A 10,896-nucleotide genomic window follows, 5' to 3' on the forward strand; every position below is an offset into this window, starting at 1 on the left:
GTTCTCAGGATCATAAGCTTCTTCCTCAGAAGATGCCTCTTGAGTACTGTTGGATGCAGCTTGCATTCCATTCAGACTCTGAGAAATCATATTGACTTGCTGAGTCAATATTTTGTTCTGAGCCAATATGGCATTCAGAGTATCAATTTCAAGAACTCCCTTCTTCTAAGGCGTCCCATTACTCACAGGATTCCTCTCAGAAGTGTACATGAACTGGTTATTAGCAACCATGTCAATGAGTTCTTGAGCTTCTACAGGTGTTTTCTCTAGGTGAATGGATCCACCTGCAGAAGTATCCAATGACATCTTAGCTAATTCAGACAGGCCATTATAGAATATATCCAGGATGGTCCATTCTGAAAGCATGTCAGAAGGACACTTTTTGGTCAGTTGCTTATATCTCTCCCAAGCTTCATAGAGGGATTCACCTTCTTTCTGTCTAAAGGTTTGAACATTCACTCTAAGCTTACTCAGCTTTTGAGGAGGAAAGAACTTGGCTAAGAAAGCCGTGACCAGCTTATGCCAAGAGTTCAGGCTATCTTTGGGTTGAGAGTCCAACCACACTCTAGCTCTGTCTCTTACAGCAAACAGGAAAAGCATAAGCCTGTAGACCTTGGGATCAACCCCATTGGTCTTAACAGTATCACAGATCTGTAAGAATTCAGTTAAGAACTGAAAAGGATCTTCAGATGGAAGTCCATGAAACTTGCAGTTCTGCTGCATCAGAGAAACTAATTGAGGTTTCAGCTCAAAGTTGTTTGCTCTAATGGCAGGGATGGAGATGCTTCTTCCATGTAAATTGGAATTAGGTGCAGTAAAGTCACCAAGCATCCTCCTTGCATTATTATTATTTTTGGCTTCCATCTCCTCTTCCTGTTTGAAAATTCCTGTAAGGTTGTCTCTGGATTGTTGTATTTTAGCTTCTCTTAGTTTCCTTTTTAGAGTCCTTTCAGGTTCAGGATCTGCTTCAACAAGAATGCTCTTGTCCTTACTCCTGCTCATATGACAAAGAAAGGAATAACAAAGAAAATATGGAATCCTCTATGTCACAGTATAGAGATTCCTTTGTGTGAGTAGAAGAATAAATAAATAGAAGGAGATGAGAGGTGAGAGAATTCGAAAAATACAAATTAAAATTTAAAGTTAAATTTCGAAAATAGAAATAAAAAATTTTTAAAATTAAACTTAGAATTCAAAAATTAAAAATTGAAATTAAATTAAATTTAAAATAATTAGTTAATCAAAATGAAATTTTGAAAAAGAGGGAGGTATTTTCGAAAATTTAAGAGAGATTGAATTAGTTAGGTTGTTTTGAAAAAGATATGATTGAAACAAAAAGATAAGATTGATTGAAAAAGATTTGAAAATCAATTTTAAAAAAGATAAGAGGTTAGGAAAGAAGTTAGAAAAGATTTTTGAAATTGAATTTGAAAAAGATATGATTGAAATGAAAAAGGGATATGATTGAAACAAAAAGATATGATTGATTGAAACTTATTTTGAAAAAGATTTGAAAAAGAAATTTAAAAAGATTTGATTTTTAAAATTAAAGTTGATTACTTGACTAACAAGAAACAAAAAGATATAATTTTAAAAATTAAAGATTAATCTTTTCTTAAAAGGCAAGTAACAACTTGAAATTTTTCAATCAATCATATTAAATGTTAGTATTAATTTCGAAAATCATGGAATAAAGATAAGAAAAAGATTTTTGAAAATTAATTTTAAAAAATTTTGAAATTATTAAGGAAAATTTGAAAAAGATTTGATTTTTTTGAAAAAGTTTTGAAAAAGATAGGATTTTTAAATTGAAATTTTGATTTGACTCATAAGAAACAACTAGATTTTTTTAAAAAAAAATTGAAAAAGCCAATCCAAATTTTCGAAATTTTAAGAGAGAAAAAGGGAAAGATATTTTTTTTTTGTAGTTTTTGAATTTTTTTTATGATGAAAGAGAAAAACATCAAAAAGACTCAATGCATGAAAATTTTGGATAAAAACATGTGATGCACGCAAGAACACTATGAATGTCAAGATGAACACCAAGAACACTTTGAAGATCAAGATGAACATCAAGACTTATTTTTGAAAAATTTTCAAGAAAAGAAAACATGCAAGACACCAAACTTAAAATTTTTTATTCTTTAGACATTAACAAATTGAGAATGCATATGAAAAACAAGAAAAGACACAAAACAAGAAAATATGAAGATCAAACAAGAAGACTTACCAAGAAAAACTTGAAGATCATGAAGAACACTATGAATGCATGAATTTTTGAAAATTTTTAGAAAAATAAAAATATGCAATTGACACCAAACTTAGAAATTGACTCAAGACTCAAACAAACACAAAATATTTTTTATTTTTAAGATTTTATTAATTTTTTTGGATTTTTGTACATTTTTATTTTTTTGAAAACATATAGGGAAAAGGAAGCAATGAATTCAAAGTCCTCAATCAAGATTCCAGGAATCATACCAGGTTTGTCTAAAGCTTGATGGCCAGCCAAACTTCAGCATACCATTTTGAAACTTTAGAATTCATTCTTAAAAATTTTAAAATAATTTTTGAAAAGAAAGGGAAAAATTTTTTTGAAAGATTTTTTTTTTCGAAAATAAGAAATAAAAAGCTTAAAATTAAAATAAAATTACCTAATCAGAGCAACAAAATGAACCGTCAGTTGTCCAAACTCGAACAATCCCTGGCAACGGCGCCAAACACTTGGTGTGCGAAATCGTGATCATTCCATTCCTTGGTAACGGCACTAAAAACTCAATACACACGTTCATGATCTTATATCTATTTCACAACTTCGTACAACTAACCAGCAAGTGCACTGTGTCGTCCAAGTAATAAACCTTACGTGAGTAAGGGTCGATCCCACGGAGATTGTCAGTATGAAGCAAGCTATGGTCACCTTGTAAATCTCAGTCAGGTGGATTCAACTGATTTTATGAATTGATAAGTAAAAGATAAATAAAATATTAAATAGGATAGTGGTACTTATGTAATTCATTGGTGAGAATTTCAGATAAGCGTATAGAGATGCTTTCGTTCCTCTGATCTCTGCTTTCTTGCTGTCTTCATCCAATCAATCCTACTCCTTTCCATGGCAAGCTTTGTGTAGGGCATCACCGTTGTCAATGGCTACTTCCCATCCTCTCTGTGAAAATGGTCCGATGCACTGTCACTGCATGGCTAATCATCTGGAGGTTCTTGATCATATTGGAATAGGATTCACCATCCTTTTGCATCTGTCACTACGCCCAGCACTCGCGAGTTTGAAGCTCGTCACAGCCATCCCTTCCTAGATCCTACTCAGAATACCACAGACAAGGTTTAGACTTTCCAGATCTCAGGAATGGCCATCCATGGGTTCTAACTTATACCACGAAGACACTAATAACTCGGACTCGGTCCCATGTATTAAATATCCAAGAGATATCCATTCAATCTAAGGTAGAACGGAAGTGGTTATCAGGCACGCGTTCATAAGTTGAGAATGATGATGACTGTCACGATCATCACATCCATCATATTGAAGTGCGAATAAATATCTTAGAAGCAGAATAAGTTGAATTGAATAGAAAAACAGTAGTACTTTGCATTAATCTTTGAGGAACAGCAGAGCTCCACACCTTAATCTATGGTGTGTAGAAACTCTACTATTGAAAATACATAAGTGATGAAGTTCCAGGCATGGCCGAGAGGCCAGCCCCCAAACGTGATCAAAGGATCAAAAGATAATCCAAAGATGTAAATACAATAGTAAAAAGTCCTATTTATACTGAACTAGTTACTAGGGTTTACAGAAATAAGTAAATGATGTAGAAATCCACTTTCGGGGCCCACTTGGTGTGTGCTTGGGCTGAGCATTGAGCTTTACACGTGTAGAGGCTTCTTTTGGAGTTGAACGCCAGTTTGTAGCCTGTTTCTGGCGTTGAACTCCACTTTGCAACATGTTTCTGGCGTTTGACTCCAGAATGCAGCATGGAACTGGCGTTGAATGCCAGTTTACGTCGTCAATCCTTATTCAAAGTATGGACTATTATATATTGCTGGAAAGACCTGGATGTCTACTTTCCAACGCAATTAGAAGCGTGCCATTTGGAGTTCTGTAGCTCCAGAAAATCTACTTTGAGTGCAGGGAGGTCAGAATCCAACAGCATCTGCGGTCCTTCTTCAACCTCTGAATCTGATTTTTGCTCAGGTCCCTCAATTTCAGCCAGAATATATCTGAAATCACAGAAAAATACACAAACTCATAGTAAAGTCCAGAAATGTGATTTTTAATTAAAAACTAATAAAAATATAATGAAAACTAATTAAATCATACTAAAAACATACTAAAAACAATGCCAAAAAGTGTATAAATTATCCGCTCATCATTCTCCCTAGGAATTTCAATGAAGTTCTTTATTGTTGGCTATGAAGGAATGTTTTGGGGTTTTTGTAATAAGGGGCAAAAAATGTAAATACCAAAAGAAATAAGCTAAATACTAAGAAAGCTCTTGGCATGGAATGAGAATTAGAAGTCCTATCATCATTATCATTATCATCATCAATTGTGACAAGAATTGTCTATTGCTCCACCTAGTTAACCTCAAACCATGAAGGTAAGTCAAGTGGAGATAATCATGTTGAGTCCACAAGTCCTAGTCAAATCCTAAAGAAAGGCTAGCTTTAGTGGCATCCAAATCAACTAGCAACTTCCAATTATCAATCAACAAAAGAGTTTGATAACTCAAGAGTCTCCAATTACTCAACTCAAGCCAAGAGGAGAAAAATCTACTCTAAAACCCAACCAAGCATTTTTATCAAATACTTGGAAGGCATAAAAGGAAAGCATAATAAGGTGACAAGAAATATAAAATCTAATACTACCAAATGCAAGAAAATAACAATAACAAAGCAATTAAACAACAAAGGAACATAAAATATGAAATTGCATTAAAGGAAATTAAAATCAACAAAGTGCGCATAGATATGAAGGTAGCAAAATAAAAGAATTTAACAAGAAGAACTAAGAGAACAAAGATGTAGCAACAAGAAATTGAAAAGAAAAGTAGATGAAAACAAGAATTAAAATCTAGATCTAAGAAGAGATTTGAATCTAATCTAACCTAATTCTAGAGAGAAGAGAGAGCTTCTCTATGACTACTTGGTTCATCCCCCTTCAATCCTTGGGTTCAATAGCATTAGAAATGAGTTGGATTGGGCCCAAAATGCCTCAAAAATTGCTGGCCACGAATTGCCTTAAGTGAGTCACACTGCTCCTACGACGCGTGCGCGTGGAACAACTTGTACATGTAACCAAAAGGAAAGAAACTATGGCAAATTTTATATCATTTTGAAGCCATGATTGTTAGATTTCCAACACAATTGGAACCACCTCATTTGAAGCTCTGTAGCTCAAGTTATCACCGATTTAGTGCAAAGAGGTCAAGATTGACAGCTTAGCAATTCCTTCATTTCTTCATGAGTTCTCTCACTTTGCATACTTTTCCTTCATTCCTTTAATCCAATCTTTGTCTTCTAAACATGAAATCACTTAACAAACATATCAAGGCATCGAATGGAATTAAAGTGAATTAAATTTAGCAATTTTAAGGCCAAAAAAACATGTTTTCACACTTAAGCACAAATTTAGGGAGAATTACAAAACCATGCTATTTCATTGAATAAATATGAGAAAAGTTGATAAAATCCCCTAAATTAAAGACAAGATAAACCACAAAATTGGGGTTTATCAGCACACAACGCTCGTTTAGTGACGCTCTTGAAAGAGCGTAGCGCTCTCCTGGAAGGTGCCAACTCTCGCAACTAGCGCTCGCAACCAAGCTCATAGGCGAGCGTCTTCGATGAGTTATCCAAGAAGAAATTTAGACTTACGCGTACGCAAAGCCCCTGGTACACATGCACAATGGTAGAAATTGTAAGGGTGCGTACGCACATCCCCTGGTGCATACGCACAATAAGTGACGCTTACTTTTCACGCTCATCACCAAGCGTCAGATCCAAGCACCAAAACGGAAAGTCCAAAGGCCCAACTACAGGAAGTGAAGACTTTGGGGGAAGCACTATAAATAGAAGGATTTTTGAACTCATTGGGGAGCTTTTTACGGAGTAGAATTAGATCACTACACTTTACATTTTTTGTACTTGCTTGTAGTTAGTTAAATTTTACTTTCATGCAATTTCAATTTCTTTCAAGTTTTCCTAGAGCAATGATCAACTATACCCCCCACTCATTAGGGGAAGGAGCTCTGTTTTAATTTCAAAGAATTAATGCAATTCTTCTTCTAAGGAAAAACTTTTGTGCTTCATAGATCCAATCACTACCGAGAGGGGTTTGGATCTACTTCAATCTCTTTGTGAGCCTTGAGAAAGGGATCATAGGATTCAGTTTGAATATTCTCCCTCATAACTCTTTTGATCAAAATATTCTTAGTTGGTACGTGACATATAACCTCTTTGAATTGAGATCTTAAGGGTTGTGTGGCTCTTGGATTAGAAATTGAGCTTCACCTCTTCCCTTGAACAATTAGATCAAGAGATTGACAATTGATTGTGTTAAGAGAAATCGAGTTGCCAAGAGATTGGAATTCAATTATTTACAATCTGCCATAGATCTACTTCATATGATTGAGAAACAAGTTAAGACCCATTGATTCATGAAGGATCATAACATCTTCGATCCCTAATGAATCTCACCCATTAGTATTCTTTACTTCATTGCTTTTAGATTTCTAATTTCCTTTGATTCCCAATACCCAGAACCCCTTTACATTTATGCAATTTACATTTCCTTGTCATTTAAAATTTTGCTTTTACTTTCTTTAAGTTTCTGCTCTTTACTATTTTTCCATTTACTTTCAACCTTTTATCATTCAGTTATTTAGATTCAGCACTTTTATTTTCTATGTCATTTACTTTTCTGTTGAGTTAATCACCCAAAATCATGAAATATTTGTTTGACTAGAGAAACCATTTAACTAAAGTTGCTTAATCCATCAATCCCTGTGGGATCGACCTCACTCAACAGTGAGTTATTACTTGGGATCCGGTATACTTGCCGGAGGAATTTATGTTGAGTAAATTCCAGTCATCAAGATTTTGGCACCGTTGTCGGGAATTGATTTAGATTGACAATGATTAAGTTGGTGGTACTCTAGATTAAACACTTTTCTTTTCTTTTGATTAAGCACACTAACTGTTTGACACTTTGTGTCACATAACTCTAACAACAGTCTAGAACTAGAGTGTTCATTTTTCAACTTGTTTTGTTTGTGTTTGTTTATGCCAGAAGGAAGGAAAGCAATATCAACTTTCTTTGATTCTGAGCCAGAGAGAACCTTCTTGAGACTAAGAAGAGAAGTAAGAGGGAAGGGAGTAGTTGGTGAAGAAGAATTGGAAGAACACCAAGTCATGGAGGATGATATGCACAACCCACCTAAGGAGGTTGCCAACAATAATGGTCAACCTGCCAGGAGGGTGTTGGCCTCTTAAACCATTCCTAACCCCAGAAACTGTGGAAGCAGCATACTCTCACCTAATGTTCATGCAAATAACTTTGAGCTGAAACCTCAACTCATCACTCTTGTCCAGAACAATTGGTCTTATGGAGGAGGCCCTCTTGAAGACCCTAATCAACACGTGTCTGTCTTCTTGAGAATTTGTGAAATAGTCAAGACAAATGGGGTGCATCCTGACATATATAAGCTGCTCTTATTCCCATTCTCTCTAAGAGACAAGGCATTCCAATGGCTGGAAACCTTTCCCAAGGAGAGCATTACTAATTGGGATGAGTTAGTGAGCAAGTACTTAGCTAAATTCTACCCACCTCAGAGGATTATCAAGCTAAAAATAGAGGTCCAAACCTTCAGGAAAATGGAGGGGGAGTCATTATATGAAGCCTGGGAGAGGTACAAAGCTTTGATGAGAAGATGCCCCCTGACATGTTCAATGATTGGGTGAGACTCCAAAACTTCAATGAGGGCTTGAATCTGGAAGCAAGGAAGGCATTAGATTACTCTTCAGGAAGCTCACTCCAAATCATGAAAACCCCTAAAGAAGCACAAGACCTCATTGATGTTGTTGCAAATAATCAATACTTCTATTCTTCAGAGAGACACAATAACACAACTCAAAAGAAGGGAGTAATGGAGCTAGGAGGTGTAGATGCTATCCTACCATAAAACAAGCTCATGCACCAATAAATCCAGCAACAAATAGAGATGATGGGTAAGAGAATGGATGGACTACAACTAGATGCTGTAAGCACACAAAGTAAAGCTCATGTCTCAAATGGATGGAATCAATCTGAAGAAGGGTTTGAGTCATTCAACTATGAACAACAAGGCCCAGAGCAAGTGCAGTACATAAACAACACCTCAAGCTCTTTCCAGCATGACTTCCATGGTGATACATATAATCCATCTTGGAGGAATCATCCTAACTTGAGGTGGGTTGAGAATCAAAACCAAGGACAAAGGAACTCAAACTCCAAGAACTTCCGCAACACAAACAACCACAACCACCCACCCACTAACACTAACCAATACACAAAACCACAAAACACATACCTCCAACCCTATAACACTTCACAAGTTTCCCAGAACATATTTTCCACACCTTCATTTAACTCACAAAACACCTTTCCCAGTGCCTCATGTAACAACCCTGATTTTCGAGTACGTGAGATCTTTTTTGAAAGTACAGATTTCTCCGGAAGATCAGTAAGGGGAGAACCTCTGATATATCATCAAGTATCTCGATCCTCATTTTCATTACATCTTCTTTAAGCTAGAACTTTTTTGAGGTAAGCTCAATAACGCAGTCACGAAGAACCTAGTTTTTTAACCGTATCAGTTAGGAGTTTTGATCCTACTACTCGTAAATAATCCCATTTTGACGAATCAGACTTGATTCATGAGAGAAGAGAGTTAATAGGATAATATTATCATTATACGAGTATTAGAAGCTTCTTGAATGATATTATAAGGTTACCTGGTCAGTTTTAGTTAAAAACAGAAAATCGGTTTAACCGGGTTCACAGTTTACTAGTGTAGCTTAGCACCGGCATTCTCTGATGACTTTAGCAATGCTAAGGCCTCATCATACATGTTATATTCTCATAATAAATATGTTACTAGTGTCATTTATGCTAGTAGCTCAGAAAAGAATTTTTTGAGATGTTTTCACAAGTGTTCCGATACATCTAGTTTTAGTAGTTATACACTTGAGATATTTTAATATTATTTTAATCCACCTCCAAGCCAACCAATCACAACTCACCCTACACCCCCAAAACCCCCAAGGCTGGTTCATTTTCTCCTTGTGGCCAAAATTTCCAAGAGAGAAAAAGAGAGAAAAGTTCTTAGTTCCAAATCTTCAAAGCTTGATTTCTGCTGAACTAAAACTCAGATCAAAATTCCAATCTGACCAAAATGATTCTCTCTTCTTTCTTTACGTGATCATATGACTTATCAAGGCTGGAATCAAGGTGAGTTTGCTGCACCATCTCCCTTTTGCTTCGGTTTCAAGGAAACATGCTTAAACATGTGTTTTCTTGATGCTCTTCCTTAGGAATCATGCTTAACTTGACTTGAGGACCAAGAAATGTTAATTTCCAGAAATTATAAGGTGATAAATCCCTTCCTAACATGCTGAGTGAGATTTGGTTAGTTGAGGGTTTTTGGATTTAAAGTTGTTCTTGATGTGATTTAGGAGGAAAAAGTGTTTAAGGACCACCTGAAAGTATAACCGAATTTGGAGCAGCAAAACCAAGTAGGGTTTGACGAATTCAATCTTGATTGATTGTGTTTGAGTTTTGTAATTATGATATGGTTTGTCTGTGCTTGAAATTGATGATTTATATGAGTGATTCTTGTTGAGATTTTGGTGCAAATTTGATGAAATTTGATGAAATTCAAGCTTTGAGTTTGTGTTCTTGAAGCTGCTGGAAAAATGAACCCTAGAGCTTAAATTGGGGTTCAATTTGTGTTGAAATCATGTAGAAAAGATGGGGTTTTGGTGGCTGCAAATTTATTATGAATTATGGTAAAAATCGGTTGCTGAAAGGACTGAAAAACGGGTAAAAATAGAGAAAGAATCTGAAGAATTTTTGAAGAACATGAAGAACACTTTGAGTGTGATGAAGAACAATGAAGAACAAGATTTAGATCTTTAAAAGGGTAAGGAAGTAAAATTTTTGGTGTTTAAGGGGTTTTTTTGTAATTTCTGAAAGTTAGGGTGGTTAAAGTAGAAATATTAAAAGTTATGGGCGGTAAAAAGTGAATTTTTAAGGTTAAAAGTTAAAGTGGGGTAATTTTTGAAAATTTAATGATAAAATAATAAATAATAATATTTAATTAAAAATAATATTTTAATAAAAATAATAAAATAATACGGAAAAGACAGTTTTCTGTAAAAGCTTTAGAAAGACAACTTTAAGCACAGAATCTCATAAGTACTTTCATAAAAAACTTAGGAAGTGGTAAGAACATATTAGTGAGGCAAAGATAAAAGAAAGATAAAAGTTGAAGAAAAGATAAAAATCGAAGAAAAAGTCTGTAAAGTATTAATGACAAAAAAACAGACAGAGACTAGCGAACGAACTAGGGCAACATAGTTAGTCCTTGAATTGCGACTAGGGTTAGGTATTGTATGAAAAGTTAAACTGTTTCAGTATATACTTAATGAACCTATACTTGGGACAGGCTAAATATTCATACCGAAATTTACATAAGCTTTAAATACTAACGTTATACAAAGAAATCAAAGCAAAGTAAAAAGATACCGAGAAAAGAGTAATCAGAGCAGAGTAAAGAGACAAAGAGAAAAAGTAATATGATAAAGAGTAGAGGACCAATTGAGAGGTTATCTGTTGCA

At 35.0% G+C, this 10,896-nt stretch overlaps 1 non-coding gene across 1 annotated transcript; it reads left to right on the forward strand.

The window, feature by feature from the left end:
• The first annotated feature begins 360 nt into the window (after positions 1 to 360).
• LOC112767747 (small nucleolar RNA R71) lies at positions 361 to 468 on the forward strand. The gene has a single exon (XR_003185188.1). It is a non-coding gene; the product is annotated as a small nucleolar RNA R71 (small nucleolar RNA).
• Positions 469 to 10,896: the final 10,428 nt, after the last annotated feature.

This window comes from Arachis hypogaea, chromosome 17 (genome assembly GCF_003086295.3).
Source record: "Arachis hypogaea cultivar Tifrunner chromosome 17, arahy.Tifrunner.gnm2.J5K5, whole genome shotgun sequence".
NCBI lineage: Eukaryota > Viridiplantae > Streptophyta > Magnoliopsida > Fabales > Fabaceae > Arachis > Arachis hypogaea.